Source organism: Leptonychotes weddellii, chromosome 2 (assembly GCF_054177405.1).
Source record: "Leptonychotes weddellii isolate Sample4059 chromosome 2, ASM5417740v2, whole genome shotgun sequence".
In the NCBI taxonomy this organism is placed as follows: Eukaryota; Metazoa; Chordata; class Mammalia; order Carnivora; family Phocidae; genus Leptonychotes; species Leptonychotes weddellii.
The window spans coordinates 93,008,521-93,027,942 of NC_138370.1; the positions used below are offsets into that span (position 1 = coordinate 93,008,521).

The 19,422-nt window shown below is 36.2% G+C and overlaps 1 long non-coding RNA gene across 6 annotated transcripts in view; it reads right to left on the reverse strand.

Moving 5' to 3' along the window:
- Nucleotides 1-19,422, reverse strand: part of LOC145720130 (uncharacterized) — a 126,882-nt gene that overhangs the window by 86,176 nt on the left and 21,284 nt on the right. The window contains exons 2-3 of one of the 6 annotated variants that reach the window (XR_014142895.1): nt 5,550-5,626; nt 985-5,469 (exon numbers count right to left, since the gene is read on the reverse strand). The exons of 1 other annotated variant lie outside the window; for it this stretch is intronic. This is a non-coding gene — a long non-coding RNA (uncharacterized LOC145720130). Of the gene's footprint in view, nt 1-646; nt 5,627-19,422 lie in introns of those variants that run through there. 4 more of the 6 variants (XR_014142894.1, XR_014142897.1, XR_014142896.1 and 1 more) reach the window with 4 other exon arrangements.

Genomic DNA, 19,422 nt, shown 5'->3' on the forward strand with positions numbered 1-19,422 from the left:
ATGATTTATATATTTAATATGCCAAATTCTCCAACTTTTATTTTAATTTAGATAAGTTTGCATTTCTCCTTAACCTTAGTAATAGCAACAATAATCCATTTATCATATTTTGTATTTTGTATAAATTATATAATTTATTTTCACATACACATTACATTTGAGTGCAGTGGGTAGCCCATGAGGAAATAAATGCAGTGTTAAAATTATTTTAGTGATTTGAATTATAGCTGTTTTGTGTTCTTATACAGTGGTTTCTAGGTTCTTATTTTCTTTTCCTAAGCATAGTTATGATTATTTTTTAAAGAATTTATTTATTTATTTGAGAGAGAGAGACAGCACAGGAGAGAAAACACAAGTGGGAGGGTGAAGAAGGGCAGAGGGAGAAGGAGAAGCAGGGGAGCCCAATGGGGGGTTTGATCCCAGGACCCGGGGATCATGACCTGAGCTGAAGGCAGATGCTTAACCGACTGAGCCACCCAGGTGCCCTGATTTTTTTTTTAATTATACAAATTTTAAGAAAATTGTAATAACAGTTAAAAGTTATTTATGCAATTTAAACTTAATATAATTAAATTTTCATTTATTAGAGGTGAGGCATCAGCAAAATGAGTGGTATCTAATAACATTTGATGACTATGCACTAAAAAAATTGGTGAATATCACATCTCACCAATTCCATGAACTACATGAAAACATTTGATTTTATTTTGTCAATAAGATATTTTGACATATTGACATATATTTACTGCTAAAAATATGTAAGTAGAGTCTAGAGTCTTAATGTATTTGAAGAATTGTGGCAATAGAGATACTTGAATAAATGTGCTAGAAAAATAATGGTGGTTATAGGAAAATGAGATATTTAAAACCAACATTTCAGAAGTGCTATATTTTCTGGGGCTGAAAAAAAAAAAAACAGGGTAAAAATGGCTGGCCAAGAGAAATAAGAAGAAATTTGAAGATAAGACCAAAGAACCAAAAAGGCAACATTTTGGATGATTTATTTATGTGGACACTGAAGTCACAAATACACAGGATTTAGGAATCTATATTCTTGAATAGTAGGCAAATAGACAACAATAACTTAATAATAGCTTCCAAGCATTTTTCACAACTTTTCTCAGGTCCCACTTCCTTTGGTGAAATTTTTCTCAACTCTCCAAACCATAGTGTTTGAGCTCCTAGGACACTTACTACTGTCTGCACCATTCTTCTCATTATTTAACCACATATCAACTAGCCCTAGGAACTGTCACATATACATGCAAATCATTGTTTCAAGTATTTAACATGTTCATAAAATGCAGATACCACATTTTATCCTTAGGATATACATCTCTCAAACTGCAAATTAAGGTCTACAAATAGCAACTCTATTTTTCTGCAACTAACTCAGTCTTTGCCCATTCCTCTTAATGGAAGAAATGTAATATGATCAATTCCAGGTGTATTCAGACATTTATGGATTTCCTAAAAACACATAAATAGTACTTATAAGGTATGTTCACTAATTCTAGAATACTGGGTTAAGGAATTATGCTTTAAAACTTGAAAGCATTACCTCATACAGCTAATAATGGAACACTTCATCTCAGAAGGATATTCAGGCCAGTCATTCATTCAACAGATATTTAGTATCTGCTATTGATTCTGAACCCTGTAATAGATACATGTAGGGGACAAACCTTAATAAGACACAATTGTTTGTATCAGAAAGCTTTCAATATATCAATATGGAGTATTTCTTATAAAGAGGTGTTTTTGTGTATATATTTATAACAATGATGGATCTATAAAATGATACCAGTATACACTATCTAGAAGAAAAAGAAAGAGAGGAAGGAAGAGAGGGAGAAAGGAAGGAATCTGAAGCAAGTTTTCCACTTTTGAGGATGGGGTTGAGAAGGAAACACCACACCCTTCCATATGACCACCACAACCACTGTCATTAGCTAAAGGTCAGACTCAGAATGAACAGATCAAGAATGGCTGATCTGGTGTTCTTAGGTCCTCAAGGCAGGTATTTTCAGTAGCAGTGAAGCTGATCTGTTTTCACATGGAATGTGGATAAAAGTCACAGTGTGTGACTCAACTACTTTTGAGTAGTTATCAAAACTTTTTCTTGGGGTGCCTGGGTGGCACAGTCAGTTAAGCCTTGGACTCTTGGCTTCGGCTCTGGTGGTGATCTCAGGGTGATCAAGCCCTGTGTCAGGCTCGATGCTCAGCATGGAGTCTGCTTAAGACTCTCTCCACCTCCCTCTACTGCCCCCCTCACTGTGCTTTCTCTCTCTCTCTCAAATAAATAAATAAATCTTTAAAATTTTTGTTCTCAACCAACTACAACTTTCATTATATTACAAATGAACTATTAATTGGGGAAAAAAAAAAAAGAACCTGCCATCCAAAACATGTATAAAAGTGGTAGACCCCATATATGGTCCTTGAAAAGTGATAAACTAAAAATTGGGATTTGTCTAAAGTATGATAGCTACATTTAAAATCATTGTTCATTTATTCATCCAGCAAACACTACTACAATTCTATTATGCATTAAGCACCTAGGAGATCTTAAAATATTTGTTCATACTGATTTGTATTTCCAAGTAGTTTATCCCAATCCCAAACCAAAAATATTTAAATGCACACAAAAATTACTCTCCTACCCAGGTATATAAGCAACAGTAGCTGATTTTAAAATAGTAAATATGCAGGGGTAGAGGGAAAAAAGGGAATTTAAGGGCCTTTCAAAATTTATTTTAAAGTACACAGCAAAGACAACACAAAATGACCACAATTTTAGTAGTACTAGAATATTCTATGAAAGATGTCTGTTCCTTGATTTAAATGATGTAATTTTGAGATTAAACATGTGTTTTAACAAACATAAAAAAACTAATAGACCATGGAAAAAAACTAGAAGGGTCATGAAGAAACTAACAGCAACCCAAACAAGCTGGTTACAAAGTATGCCTTATTCAATTAAAGTTCAGATAAACTAGTGTACACATACTGCAAATTTAAGATGTCCCTAGGCATTAGTAACTTGTATAACTAAACCTTGCATAGTTGATTTTTTAAGGAACTCTAGGATTACCACAGTTTGTAGTCAATGTGCCTTTGAATGGGTCTTCTCAATTCTTGCTCTTTTCTTTTAGGTAAGTGAGCCAAGACATTAGTCAAAAAACAGCCTAAAAAGTAAATGGTAATGTTACTTGGTCTTTAAAGGAAAACAACATGTAGGTTGGTACCTACAACTTTAGATGTGTGTGACCTCATTGAAGGAATTCTCATTTTAATTAATTTTCTTAGGGTTAATCATTACCTAATCTATATCTATGTCCTATGTTAAAATGGATACAATAGAAAATAGATAATAGATAAACATACAGTATAGCTTATCTCTAATATGTAATTGATATACATATATATGCATATGTAATATATATACACATACATCTTAACCAATAGAAATTTTATTTTTTTAAAACATTTTATTTATTTATTTGACACAGAGAGAGAGAGAGCACAAGCAGGAGGAGTGGTAGAGGGAAAGGAAGAAGCAGGCTCCCTAATGAGCAGAGAGACTGACTTGGAGCTAGATCCCAAGACCCTGGGATCATGACCTGAGCCAAAGGCAGCCACTTAACCCACTGAGCCACCTAGGTACCCCAACCAATGGAAATTTTAATGGCATTCTTAGAGCACCATAATATCATTGCCCATTTATTTAGTGGGTTCCCCCAATTTTTGACTAAATTTGCATTTTAAATTGGGATTCAGACTTCTTTCTGATTGTCAAGAAGGGAAGAATAAACATATCTATATTCATTACTACAGAGAAATTTATATTAAAATGAGAGGAAGTAAAACTGACTATACCTATACTTAAACAGGCAGGAAAGAGAGTAAACCTTCCAAGGTGGGCCAATATAAAGGATGCCTAGTAAGAACACAGTAAACAAATATATCCTATGGAATGGATGCTCATTTTCACTCATCCCGTACTCAAAATATCACAATATTTAAAGGAAAAGAAAAACCTGAACTACCCTTGTGTATTTACATTTCCACAGGGAGAATGGTGAATACAACTTTAATAAAATATGCAGATTTTATTTGATAATTAAGTCAATTCCATTCAGAACTAAGTAACATAACAAACTGTGAAAGGCCCTGTCAGTTACTGTCGGAGATGGTTTCTCTTTGTTCTAGCAATAAAAATACTGATACAATAAATTGCCTAAGCTGCAGCTAGTCTTCTGGGAAGTTAAAGGCAAAGGTGGAAGTATGCTCTCTTCCTCCTCCTCATCCATTCTCCAGATTAATTCAGCAATTCTCCCAAGAAATATTACTAATGATAAAAACCATAGTAAATTCTCAATCTGTGTTAGTTATTGTATTAACTGGCTAGGGCTGCCATAACAAAATACCACAGACTGGGTGCCTTAAACCACAGACATATATCTTCTCACTGTTGTGGAGACGGAATGACCAAGATAAAGGGGTCAGTGTGTTTGATTGTTTCTGAGGCGTCTCTGGTTTGCAGTGGCTGTCTTCTCTCAGCGTCCTCACACGGTGTTTCCTCTGTGCTGGAGCATGCTTGGTGCTTCTCTACTGAGTCCAAATTTCCTCTTTTTATAAGGACTCTAATCAGGTAGAATTAGGGCCCACCCTAATGGCCTCATTTCCCAACTTAATCACCTCTTTAAAGGCCCTATCTTTTTTTCCCTGTGTTCACTGAATATACAAAGATTCTTTTATTTTATTTTATTTCTTTAACTTCAATTAGCCAGCATACAGTACATCATTAGTTTTTGATGTAGTGTTCAATGATTCATTAGAAGCGTATAACACCCAGCGCTCATCACATCACATACCCTCCTTAATGCCCATCACCCAGTTACCCCATCCCTATCTCCAAATACAGACACTCTAAAGCAGTGGGGATTAGGCCTTCAAAACATGAATTTTGAGAGGAATACAATTTGGCCCATACCAGTTATTCTTAGTGTTATTATCGTGATGATTGCATTAGTCTAAAAACACTATTTTACTTGATCTTCATAGCTACACTGAAAGGTTGAGTATTTTCATCTCCATTTAACAAAAGGTTCTAAGACCTGAATTAAGGTTTCTTAAGGAATAAGTGGAGAAACTAGAAAGCCTTCACTGAAAAGTTTCTTTTGGAAAGTAAGTACCAAGAAAAATGTAGATTACCTTCCCTATCATCATTCTTTCCAGCCTACTGCTAGAAAATTCCAACTTGCAGCTAGAGGAAATCCTCCCTTCAACCAGGCAGAGCACCCACACACAAATAAACAACCATAACGGGTTGGTCTAGCAAAATTCTTCAATCCTTAGTTTTAAATTCTTTCCCCTTTGCTCAGAAGAATTCAACGTTGATTCTGGGTAGCTGATGAACATTTGGTTTTCATCACAGGACTTCTTGCATCAGGGTTTGGCTTTAATCTTAAGGAAAGAAAAGCCACCATGTTGAAAATGGTCAAAAGATTTCACTAAGTACATGAGACTAAAACAGTCATCCTTACTTAGTAGTGAAGTGGTAGTTTCCATGGCAGCAGCTTTGGGAAAGGAGAGCAGCAGCTACAGAGTTCTCTAACTGTGCCTTAAAAAAAAAAAAAAAAAAATGAACCGGATATTCAAATATATCATAAGCTATTTAATTCAGCTCAACAAATATACTTTGGGACCCTACTCTATGGCTTCCTTATTTGGGAATGTCTTTATTTTACTTAGACTAAGCTCTTTTCAGGAGTTCCAGCACTTTCTCAGGTCCATGGGGATCTCTGTACAGGCCTGTGTATCACGTTATTCTATCAGACCACACAGATGCCTTTTCCCCTGCTTCTCTTTGCATTTTTTTATTTCATTCCTTTCTTTTTCTCCATGGAATAAAAAAAAAAAAAAAAGATATCTTCTTGCACATACTCAGGCAAAAATCTAATGAGGGGGCGCCTGGGTGGCTCAGTTGGTTAAGCGACTGCCTTCAGCTCAGGTCATGATCCCGGGGTCCTGGGATCGAGCCCCGCATCGGGCTCCCTGCTCGGCGGGAAGCCTGCTTCTCCCTCTGACCCTCTCCCTGCTTGTGTTCCCTCTCTCGCTGTCTCTCTCTCTCTGTCAAATAAATAAATAAAATCTTTAAAAAAAAAAATCTAATGAGTTCTGTTGTTTCTATTTAGAAGCATTTAGATGTAACCAAAACCTACTAAAGAAATACATGGAAAGCTATGATTAAAATGGTGCATTTCAGGGGCACCTGAGTGGTTCTGTCAGTTAAGCATCTGCCTTTGGTCCTGCGATGGAGCTCCCTGTCTGTCTCCCTGCTCAGTGGGGATCCTACTTCTCCCTCTCCCTCTGCACCACCCCCCTTCTTGTGCTCTCTCTCACTCTCTCTCTCTCTATCTCAAATAAGTAAAATCTTAAAAAAATAAAAAAATGGTATATTTCATCCTTTATAATATTCACTTGCTTGTGTTTCTTTGTCAGGAATAAAGACATGTAAGAATTGCTAATGAACTAAGCTGGCTAGAAGTGTTTCCTTGTTTTTTCACATTATGTTTTTGCCGATTCAAAAACTATTAAATGATTTTATTGTTCTCTTGCTCCTAAATGCCATATAATAGAACACAATTTTTAATTAATCTCTCTTAGTGGTGTATATAAATGATATCTATAGTGTATTTTCTATGTTTTTCCAAATGGGCGACATTTGAGCAGGTAATACAATTTCCCTTTAAAACAGCGTAACAACAACGACAGTAAACTAATTACAGAAAAAGAATTCCATTTCAACATGAAAATCAGTTCCACTATATAATAATGATTTAGGACATTTACGCCCTATTTGCCCATTCCATCTCTTCCACTATTTGAGAAACTGGATCTCTTCATTTGTATCCTTCTGTAAGGAAGGGGCAATGTTGTAACCTTGGTGATTTTCCAGATCTGCCCCAAACCATGAAATGAGCGGTCCCTGCAGCCTTTTCACAATGGACATGCTGTGAACTGGTTTGTTTTCACACCTCCACCCAAATGGCAGCTCAAAGGTAATTCTCAGGCTCAGATGTGGCACAGTGCCTGACACCACCAATTGATTTATATAGCCTATTTGCCAGTTGAAAAGAAAAAGTAGATGAGATTAGATCTGGCATAAAATTTATATATGTCTATATAGAGAGGTTGTGTTTTACCATGTTTTTAAGATAAATTGTCTTCATACTAGAAAATATGTACAAATGAGCCAGTTAATTTGTAACAGAACCTTATTAGCAAGTCTACGAATTGGCAGACATTCTGTTTCTACTTACATATTGAGTTCAGTGCTGGCATTAAACTCAGTAATATATGCAAAGATGTAAACTTTGAGGTATTTTTAATACAAAAACCCATATGCTGACCTTTTAATTTTTTTTGTTGGTCAGAACATAGAAAATCAGCAGTAAATTCTTAAGTTATTACACAATCAATCTATTAGTGACATGTTTTCATGATTTCTGCCAGCTGGCACCAATATAAGAACTTTACTTACAATATTAAGCAAAAGTTTAGCAAATTTATTTTTTTAAAAAGGATGTGACTAGATCTGAAGGAACAATTAATCTAAAAACTCTTACTAAGCAGAAGTCACTGGGCTGATCCTAAGGATAAAATGTGGTCTAAGAAGGAAGGGATGCCTTCAAGAAGTTTTTAAGATACTTTTGGGGAGAAGCCACATAAATCTAAAATATACCAAAAACTAATCACTGAATCCTATTATTTTGAGAAATGGGATATTTAATAGATCAACAAACATTCTCTCATACTCCTTTATAATGAATCTTAAGACATTTTTCCTAAGAGCTTAACCTACACGTATAAAATACCCTACACTAATTATTTTTCCATAAATCTTTAAAAACACAGCATCTTGGGCTTGCTAGATTTTCAAGACCCTTAAAAAGATTATTGGCTAAAAATATGAAAATTAAATTATACATTGGAATTATTAATTGATAATAAAATGTATACAAAATAGTGCCTTATATCAAACTATTCAACTGCATTGAAAATCAATTTAACGGGGCGCCTGGGTGGCTCAGTCGTTAAGTGTCTGCCTTCGGCTCAGGTCATGATCCCCAGGGTCCTGGGATCGAGTCCCGCATCGGGCTCCCTGCTCTGCGGGAAGCCTGCTTCTCCCTCTCCCACTCCCCCTGCTTGTGTTCCCTCTCTCACTGTGTCTCTCTCTGTCAAATAAATAAATAAAAATCTTAAAAAAAAAAAAAAGAAAATCAATTTAACACAAATAATGTTTAATGTGGGATGTGGGAGCATATGAATATATTTGATATATAGTAACAGAGAATCAGGTCTCTAAGAGTTCCTAAACTCTGTGAAGGCATTTAAATGGTCATGCTCCAACCAAATATCCAAATGGCATTGCTAAACATTTTGAGTAAACAACAATGAAACACAATTAAATAGCAGGGTTAAAATCATATGAATAATGTAATAAGCCTCAAAAAAATGTCTTTACCAGAAAAATAATAGAAAGAATACAAAAACATTTTTTTAAATATATAATAGTCCTATGATCTGGACCAGGCAGTAAAATTTCAGACACCTAAATCAGGATAGCAATAATACTCTAATTGTTCTATTTTCAATCATTTCCTCACTTCCCATCTACTAGTAACTGCTGGTTGACCAATTTTCTCTCTGAAATGATGCTGCCATTCCTACCTCCAAGTCTCAGTTCATGCTTTCCTCACAAGGCAAGTTTTTGCCTTTCTCTCTCAGATCCAAAGCCACCCACTTTTCAAATATGAAGAGAATTTCAACTGCCCTGTTCTTTTGCCCAGTTTCTTCATATCCACAGAATGGGAAGTAAATGGGGGAGAACTGTGACCTCACCTCAGACACCATGGTCCAGAACTGCCCGTGCACACCCATGATCCATAATTATGAGCTCCGCACTGCCTGATCCTATCCCCTAAATCTAGGAAAGCTGCTCCAACAGTAACCTAGTGCTGGACTGTGTGCCACACTCATGGAGGTGGCTGGTTCTCCTTGGATTTTGATCTCTCTTGCCCAGTCTCTCTGCACTGGTTCTTGACCAAGAGTTCAGGGGCTTTCTCCCTAGGTTTTGGATTGGTTGTCTCTCCAATCTGATCCTTCAACATTATTTGACAATTTGGTTCTCATTCTCTTCATGGCCCTGACCTTCACTATTCCTGCCTGCCCACTTTGTTGCTTCCCCCATCACTTTGAATTACTCATCTGCTTCCTCATGCACCATTTTCTTTCGTTGTTATATTATTTCTTGACCCTTAGCTTCTGAACTCTTCTTTAGTCCTGCTTGACAAATCCTGTTCACCTGACTAAAGTTCATCTTTATAAGATCTATTATCAGTTTTTAAAATAGTGGTTATCTTCTGAGTATCAATTTTTGACAGGTTTTTTACATATGATTTACTCTAATCTACATAGCAGGTTATCATTTCCCCCTTTTTAATGATGAGAAAAGTGAGACTCAACAAATTTAGACCTTAGTATCTCTGACATCAGGTCTACTCTGGCTATTGCAGTGGTAGCTCCCATACTAGAGAGATTTTTAAAATAGGATTCTCAGGACATATCCTCGAACTTCTGATTGTAGTGGTTGCAGGGGCTATGCCAAGAGATTTCAACCATGAGCCAGGTTTGGGAACATGCTACTGCAAATGTTGTCACTACGATACTATGTGTAACCTGTATTGTGGGGCACACCACCCCTAAAATGAAACTTGGGTCATTTTTTTTTTCTTAAAGGTTTTATTTATTTATTTGACAGAGAGAGAGACACAGCGAGAGAGGGAACACAAGCAGGGGGAGTGGGAGAGGGAGAAGCAGGCTTCCCGCTGAGCAGGGAGCCCGATGCGGGGCTCGATCCCACGACCCTGGGATCATGACCCGAGCCAAAGGCAGACGCTCAACGACTGAGCCACCCAGGCGCCCCTGAAACTTGGGTCATTTTTAAAACTGGCAGTGTGTTCTTACAGATTTATGAGGTGTAATTTTAATCAGGGTCCTTCCATGCACTATTCTGCTTATCTGAAGAATATGTTACGCATTCTAGATTATATGTCATCCATATTCTCCTCTTTTAACCCAGACCTCAAATTTGAAGAGCAGTTGCTTAACACCAGTAGTCTTGGAGTGAGAATTTTTCTCCCGAGGCACAGAAGACCTACATAAAGACAAAAATCATGACCATGAGGTCATAATCACATGGACACAAGTTTACATTGTGTGTTAGGAGAAAATATAATACGGTGACAGTATGCTCTTTTAGTCATTAGCACAAAGAAGTATATGCAACTGTATTGTCCCTATAACGAGATCAAATTTAACCTAACTATTCTAAAATAAATCTTTCTACTAGAAAATAACCATGAACATTTCTCATGACTTGAGGATATACTTTGTTGTATCACTATATCCCAACTAAAAACAAGAGTCAAAAATAATTAATTCATTCCTCTGAGACCTTCTAGGTGCTTCGTAGCTTGAAGTCAAGTATATATATTTTAAAGTAAATTGAGATGCATAGGATAGTTGCAATTAATATTGCTACTTGTACTCCTTAATCAAATGAATCACTAAACTCTCAGATATTTTAAGGGGATAGTGAGTGAATCTTCATACTAATGGATTAAAAAAATAAGAACAAAGCATCTAGATAGCTATTTTACCAAACATGATAGTGACCATAATTTTTTCCACATTTATGCAAGAGAGAGAAATAAGGAATAGAGATATCCAGTAATCATCTGAGTCAATTTAGAATTTACTGGAAGATACAGAGAGGAAACCCAGGGTGTATGACTGATGTTTGCTCACTAAACACAACAGTGCCTCATGATGCTCACATTAATGTTCCTACCTTGCTTTCCCATTGTTATAGAATTCTCTTAGTTGACATTATCAATTGTGTTTTTCCTACAGGTCAATAAAATAATCTAAAAACTGATGTTTAAAGTACAAAGTAAATCAGCACAGCAAGGAAAACCATCAACAAAGTGAAAAGGCAACCTACTGAATGGAAGAAAATATTTGCAAATCATATACCTGATGGAGCTAATGTCCAAAATGTATAAAGAACTTACACAACTCAATAGCAAAAAAATACAAATAAGCAATTTAAAAAATGGGCAGGAGATCTGAATAGACAGTTTTCCAAAGAAGACATACAGCTAGCCAACAGGTACATGAAAAGATGCTCAATAGCACTAATCATCAGGGAAATGCAAATCAAAACCACAATGAGATATCACCTCACCTTATCAAAAAGACAAGAAACCACAACTGTTGGTGAGGCTGTGGAGAAAAGGGAAAACTTGTGGACTGTTTATAGGAATATAAATTGGTGCAGCAACTATTATGGAGGTTCCTAAAAAAATTAAAAATAGAACTACCACATGATCCAGTAATTCCACTTCTGGGTATTTATCCAAAGAAAAAAAATCAGTAACTCAAAAAGATATATGTACCCACATATTCATTGCAGCATTACTAACAATAGCAAAGATGGAAACAACCTAAGTGTCCATGGACGGATGAATGGATAAAGATAATATGGGGTGTGTGTGTGTGTGTGTGTGTGTGTGTGTGTGTGTGTGTGGTGGAATACTATTTAGGCATTAAGAAGGATGAAATCTTGCCATTGCAACAACATTGATAGACCTCAAGGGCATTTATGCTAAGTGAAATAAGTCAGACAGAGAAAGACAAATACCATATGATCTCACTTACATGTGGAATCTAAAACAAAAACAAAAGCTTATAGATACAGAAAACAGATTGGTGGCTGCCAGAGGTGGAAAGTGGGGGAATGGGGAAATGGGTGAAGGGGGTCAAAAGGTGTAAACTTCCAGTTACAAAATAAATAAGTCATGGGGATATAATGTACACCATGGTGACTATAATTAATAACAATGAAAGTTGCTAGGAGAGTAGATCTTAAAGGTTCTCATCACAAGAACAAGAAAAAAACATTTTGTAACTATCTGAATTGACAGATGTTAACTAGACTTATTGTGGTCATCATTTTACAATGTATACAAATATCAAATCATTATGTTGTATACCTTATATTCATATAATGGTATATGTCAATTATACCTCATTAAAAAAAAAGGTATAAAGTAAAGAAGACCAAATGAGGTATGTTGCTTTTGTTTGGTTATTTTATCTGTGGTAGCACTGTAAGAAAATAGATCTGGACCTTGGTTGGTCAAAACTCCACATAAAAGTTCTGAGTTGAATATAGTTGATTTTGGAATAAACCCAAAGAAGGACGAGGATCTACTTCTGAGATGGCAGCCCAAGAGGGCACGATGCCAGGAAAGAATTTAAAAGCCAGGAAATGAATCAGGCTTGTGAATGGAGGGAGTCAAACACATCACTAAATCAGGAAGACCAGGCAGATGGAAAACCAGAAAAATGTACCCAGCTTTGAAAAATGCCCATTGCAAAGGAGATTGAGGTCAAATGGGCTGATGTTTTACTGGTTTAATCATCTATCTCATCGTTCTTTTTATCCACAACATGCTGGGTCAGGGTAATTTCCATAAAGCAAGGCATACCTACTTTCGTTATGCCGTGTTCCTTTAACAGAGAAACCGTGTTTTCTAAATTCTGACATGTTGTCTGGAATTACACCTTTTGTGAACTCTAAAAAATAGGCTAAGAGATCTCAACATTTAATATAAATAGCATCTTTTTTCAAGGATGGGAATTTGGCATATATACTAGTGTTGAATTTCTGAAAATTATTCATTCACTTATTCATAATGTATTTTTACTCTAGACAAAGCAGGATCGTGTCAAGGGCTAGAGACTGCATATTACCAAATGGCCACAGCCTATATTTAGTAATGTGAATTTCAAAGGAAGAAGAAATTCTCTAGTTCTTCACTCATATTGATATTGCTCAAAGCAAGCTATTATGTATAAACTGAGCAAAAAAATAAATTAATCTATGCCTTAGAGAGCTAAGCAAAAGGAGAACGTTTCTAATTTGTTCTGTTAAACTCCATTGGCTTTACACCTTGTCAAAAGATTGCCCTCTTTGCATAATAACTTGATAGTTTTATAAATCTTTTATTTATAATTTGACATTCAGACAAAGCATCTCTAAGAGGTATTTCAGGATTCTTATCAATTAATTTATGTATCACAAAATTAGTATCTAATGACTTTTTAAGGTTTCTCTGCAAATCTGTAGTTAGAGTCAAACCCTCACCTTACTGAAACAATACTATTTTCTATGCCATAAAAATTTTCCAGTTATAAAAAGTACTATATATACTTTTTCAAATCTGTTATGTTTTCTTTACTTCCATCTATAAGCTTTAACACTTTTGCTGTGCTGGGAGAGTGGGGACAGAGGATGCCCAAGCTTTGCTTCATAAAGCCTTAGAAAATGGGGGTCTGTAGGCAGAAAAACATTCCATTGAGTTACTTATGAAATCCAAACCAAATTTAAACCCTGACATTGGGAGGTTTATTGTGGTTTCTTTTTATTTAACATATAGTCACTAATAAAGTAAAATACCTCTAAAATGGACGTTTGACAGTCAAAAATGTTTTTACTTCTCCTCTAACAAAAAGGTGGGGAGACCTGGAAATTGAGTTTCTTTGTGTGTGTTTGAGGTATGCTTAATTACCTACTTCTTTAGTTTTCCTTTAGAGTTTAATTTTGCTGCTTATTATAATACTTAGTTATATAAAGTGCTTAAAATAGGCATATATGTATACTTTAAATCCTCACAATAACCCTATGGGATAATTAATTATTATCCTTATTTTATGGATTAAGAAACTAAAACACAAAAAATGGAAATAACTTGTCATGAAAGTTACTGGCTTATATTTCAATGGTGTCACTGACACATATCACAAGTAAACTATTTCTTGAAGGATTGTCATGTAATATAAAATAACAGAAAGAGGAATTTTCTTCCTAATTATTGATTTTTGAGGTTAAAATATAATTACTGATTTAATATACTCTGCTTCCTTGAAGTTGAACAACCAGATACAACATGCATATGAGTTTAGGATAAAACTCAAGTGAGGCATTTTCTATAGAAATTAACAGATGCAAATATGTCATTATTTTGAGAAATTTTCACCTAGCATATATAAATAGGAAAGATTTTTATATGAAGCAAAAATAGATACAAGAGTCTTTCTTTCTCTTGCCTCTTTCCTTTCTAGAATTGATTTTTCTTTTCTCCAAATATAAGTATTTTTTAAATTCTATTTGTTGACTTCACATCTGCATCAAATCCAAAAAGTATTGAATTGTTACCTGTAAATACTTGTGTAATGGCAATTTCTTGATGTTAAAGTAGCCATCCTTAATAAGTATTACACAATCACATATGGTCTAGGCGAGTCTTTATTTGTCAGTTTTAAAATAACACAGTCCTACTCAGGATGTAGTAAGAGCGCAAAACTCCACCCAGGTGTGGGATATAAAGCATGATCATTTCCTGAGAGAGGGCTTAGAGCCCATTCTTCCCAGATGCTTCAGTATTTTTTTTTAGCAGTCTTCTATTTGCTTCTTCCACAGGGAACAGCAGAATTCCAAGCATCTCCTTTATAACTTTCGAAGTAAGACTTATCATTTGCAACACATATTTTGATTTTGAAAAGCTACCATCAAAAGTTTTAGACTATTTACTCAGAGGCCATTGTAAATCACAGGGAATAGTTTTGTTGCTAAATGCTGACTCTGATAATCTAACTAGGTTAGTGGGTCATTGAATTTTTTCCCCTCGTTTTAAGCAAATCTTTTTTTAGGGGAAAAATACTATAACCAAATATCAACAGATCAGTTTTTCTGTGGTTTTTAAGAACTAGCTACAGAAAAATAACAAGTCTGTGAACTACATTTCAGAGTTGAAAGGAGCCATGGTTTGGCTCATCTCTCTTTATGTATGCTAGCAATAGGAGAGTGACAGATGCTCTTTTTCTGCTCCTTTGTCCTCCTAATTTACTTTATTCACTGGACCAACTTACAACGTAGATAAACATAGCCTCTGCTCTTATTTTATCATGATAATGGTGGAAAATCCTTAATTTTTCCCTTGTTGCCTCTATGTCCTTCTATATTTTTTAGCACTGAGACTTGTATGTGCTTGGTTTTTCTATTCACACAGTTCCATTATGAATAATCTGATTAATCATGTTTATTTCAAGTATTCGCCTCCCCTTTTATAAATTCTCTGTTAAGTTCAGATTCTCATGTTCCTTTTGTTTTCAGTTAAAAGATAGAATTATTTATTGAACAAGAGAGGAAAAGGCAGCAAAATGTGGTTGAAATCAATGGACCCGAGGGTAAGGGCCTGAGTCTAAAACCCAACTAATTCATTCAGACTTCGTCCACAATAAGAGTTTTTAAATCTCCAATTCTGTGCCAGATAATGAAAGAATATGGCACACGAAGTATTTATTGTCCCCACTCTTGTGACACAATCTGGTGGGGAACTCAAGTGATAATCAGATAATCACACAAATAAAAATGTAATTACAAAATGTGAAAAATGCCTTAGGACGTAGGAGAACTTGACTACACCAGAGAGGCTAAAGAATGCTTCCTGGAGAAAGCAACATCTAACCTGAGAAATGAAATAACAGGGTAGTAGGGTCAGGAACAGGGAAGATTGGTCCAGGCAAGGGAAAGAGTAAGGGAAAGCCTTGAGGCAGAGTAGTTTACTTATTTTTTTTATTTTTAAAGATTTTATTTATTTGACAGAGAATGAGAGCAAGCAGAAGCAGGGGGAGCAGCAGAGGAAGAGGGAGAGGGAGATGGAGAAGCAGACTCCCCACCGAGCAGGGAGTCCGATATGGGGCTCCATCCCAGGACACTGGGATCATGACCTGAGCTGAAGGCAGATGCTTAACTGACTGAGCCACCCAGGCACCCTCACAGAGTAGTTTAAATAAGGAATTCTAAGCCCCTAGTTAAGAGGAAGAGAGGTTCCAGGTATCAAAAAGGATACCTGTAATATCTTGTAGGATCTACTAGGAGTTGTTAGTGATTTTGGTCTCAATGTTAATAGCAATGTGAAGAAATTGAACTGATGTGATCACATTTGCATTTTAAAAGAATTACTGTGCCAAGTCTGTGGAGAATGGATTAGGAAGGTACAAGAGCAGAATCAGGGAAGAAACTATTATAGGAATCCAGAATGTAGATCATGGCCATTTGGATCAGTAGGAAGAGAGAAAAACAAATGGATTCAGAATATACTTCACTTGAAAAATAAAATCAGGAGGATTTCATGATAGACTGGATGTGGTAGATGAGAGTGTCAGCAGGGACTTGCAATTTGGGGGCTTGCATATTACCACTGACTGAAATAGAATACGTTTTCAAGGAAGATCATGAGTTTGGCTTTAGACTGCTAGAGCTTTGAAACTGAGGCTTGTAAGGTGTATCTACAAAATGAGAGAGTGAGTAAATCATCTCCAAGATTCCCTTTCAGCTACATATTTTGATTTTTATTCTGTCTCTTTTAAATCTTACCTATAGGAAAAACCAGGAAATTGTCCTTGTTCTAATAAGTTCCTTGATCATAATCAGAAAATTTTAGAACTGGGAAAGAAGCAACTTTACCCTAGTGTTGACTAAGTATATTTTCAAGTGTACTTTCAAGGAAATGACTTTTGGCGTTCAATCTGTCAACTATAGTTTACTATTTTGGCCTCTAAACGAAATACAGTATTAAATTCCCTATCCAATTTTTTTGCCAGTAGTTCTCAAACACTTTTACAGGCCCCTGTTCCATGGAGAAGAAGGGGAGTGATAACAAAGAATTGGTAACAATGAAATGCTATTAAAAAGTAGAAAAGTAAGGGTGCCTGGGTGGCTCAGTCAATTAAGTATCTGACTCTTGTTTTGGGCTCAGGTCATGATCTCAAGGTGGTGAGATCAAGCTCCACATCAGGCTCCACACTCAGCCGGGAGTCTGCTTCTCTCTCTCTCTCCCCATCTCCCTCTGCTCCTCCCCCCCACTTGTGCTCTCTCCCTCTCTAAAATAAATAAATCAATCTTTAAAAAAAAAAAAAGTAGAAAATCAGTACACACACAAAAATAAAAGGTCAGGAAAAGTAAATTTTAAGGTCAAGTCTACAAATGTATTAAATAATGCATTCATTCCAGGAAGTATAAATCATGGTTAGTTCAAGGCAACACTACATTCGCAGTGATAATACAGAGTCCTTCCTGAAAATGGCAGTAATTCCAACTATCTACATGGACATGTTAAAAGAATTTGGCTGCTGTGGTAAGTAGCCTCTAAGATGGCCCTCAGTGATCCCCATTCCTTGGAATCCACACCCTTGAACGAAAGCTGGTCTTTCTGGAAGATACTTGAGACTTAACTCCATATCTAACCAAAAGGTGAGAGCCCATCAGAAAAATTTTACTCATTCATACTATATGCAGTACAGAGCTCCATTTTTTAGCTCTTCTCTGAAAGATTCAACTGTCAGTAGGAAGAGGCAGTGCAAACTCTAGCTATGACTGAAACCTTTTAATTTCCTACCCAAAAATTATATACATCTTAAATATACCTCCATGTTCTCTCATGAGAATATCATTCATCCCCACATGAACTTTGAGAAATCTTGGAAGGATAGAAATAACATGTTAACATGGTAGTCACACTTTGAAGCTCCTGGGATATGCCCATTATTTCATATAATTCTTACAACTTCATAAAGAACATTGATTAGCACCTTCAAAAAAAAAAACCTGAGACACTTAGACAAGCACATTATTCAAGGTTTTATCTAGCAATTGATAGAATAGGGCTTGTATACGAGTCTACCTATCACATTCTGAACTGCCTTTTTCCCGCGGCCCTATTCCCATCCCTCAAAGATATGCTTGAAGAAGGCAGCCCCCAACTACCCAAGGGGTCTTTCAGGCCCTTTCAGATGTCATCAGCTATCATAAATCCTTGTTTCCTCACAGGATCAGCAGATTTCCTTGCATCTTTCATTATTAGCAATGCATCTGATTGTTTTAGAATTCTCCAAAAAGTATTAGATTATCTTTTCAAAGGATGAACCCCTTCAATGGATGTCTTTCCAGTGGTACAGAATGGCTTTTCTTTGTATCTTCTGTCAATTTCTTCTCTCTCTCTTTGTCTGTCTCTCCTACTGCCAGATGTGTGTTCCTTTCATATTACTGAAGTGTTCACATTCTATTTTGGTTTTATGCCCTCCATTAACTCTAGCAACTCTTTCATCTCTAGACCTGCAGAATGTGTGGGGAAGTGCTCCTTAAGCCTTCTCTGTCTCTCAAGCATGCTGTATAGTCTGTTTATGATGATGGCGTTCACCTTTGGCAGGAAAGAGGAACTCTCCCACCAGCCACTTAAACAGCCTTCCAGCTTTGAATCCTCCTACTTAGGTCTGGCATTGGTAACATAAATCTTGCCTCTTAGGGCACAGTGCTTAACTTGCTTGGCTAACTGTGCAATAGGAAATGGATACATACATTGTTTTCTATGTAAGCTGGTTTGAACAGGGCTTCATGTTAAGTTTCCATATGGGAAAGAATGGGTAGGGATGGCAGGGTTATTTTTCAATTTGGGCTCCATCTCCCTATAGAGGAAAGAACCTCTGCTGGCCAGCTAAGCTGCATATTAATTCTTTAACCCACCCTTTCTGGAAAGGAAACTGTTCTCTCAGGTGAGCAAGCCCTTGAGTAAGGAAATTGCCCTATGAGTTCAATGCACAATTGCATTCTGCTGCAATATTGCTAGTTGAGAAAGAAGACCTGGGTAGATAATTAGAATTCCATTACCCTCTATTCTAATGTTTGCCACAATATACTTCTTAAATATTTATTGAGTGGAAATTTAAGAGTAAATTAATAAATATGAGAGTTAAGTTATCCCAGTGTACCTGTGGAAGACAACAGCAATTTTTTCAGCCAGATATTTGATGGAACTTAGCAGCATCAGGAGCTTCCCAACCAATCTCTCCTTTCCAAAGGTGGGATTGGGCGTTTAACTCAGGCATTTTTAGAAGCTAAGAAGAAATATCAAATATCCCAGGACTTTCATATTCACTGAAGATAATTAGGCATAATATAGGAAGGAACTTTGTTTCATGCAACATCAGTTTCCATGGCCCCCTTTTCCTTCAGCTAGTATTTATTAAGTACTTGGTATGGAACAGGTACTATGGTAAGCCCTGGGCCTAGAATAGTGAACAAAACCTAACCTAGTCCCTATTCCAGTGTGGGGACTGGCATTAATCAAATACTCACAGTGTCTTTTTAAGCTGAAATAAACATTCTGGACAAAAAGGAATATGGAGTAGATGGAGGGCAGGACTGGTGCATAATGAGATCTGTGA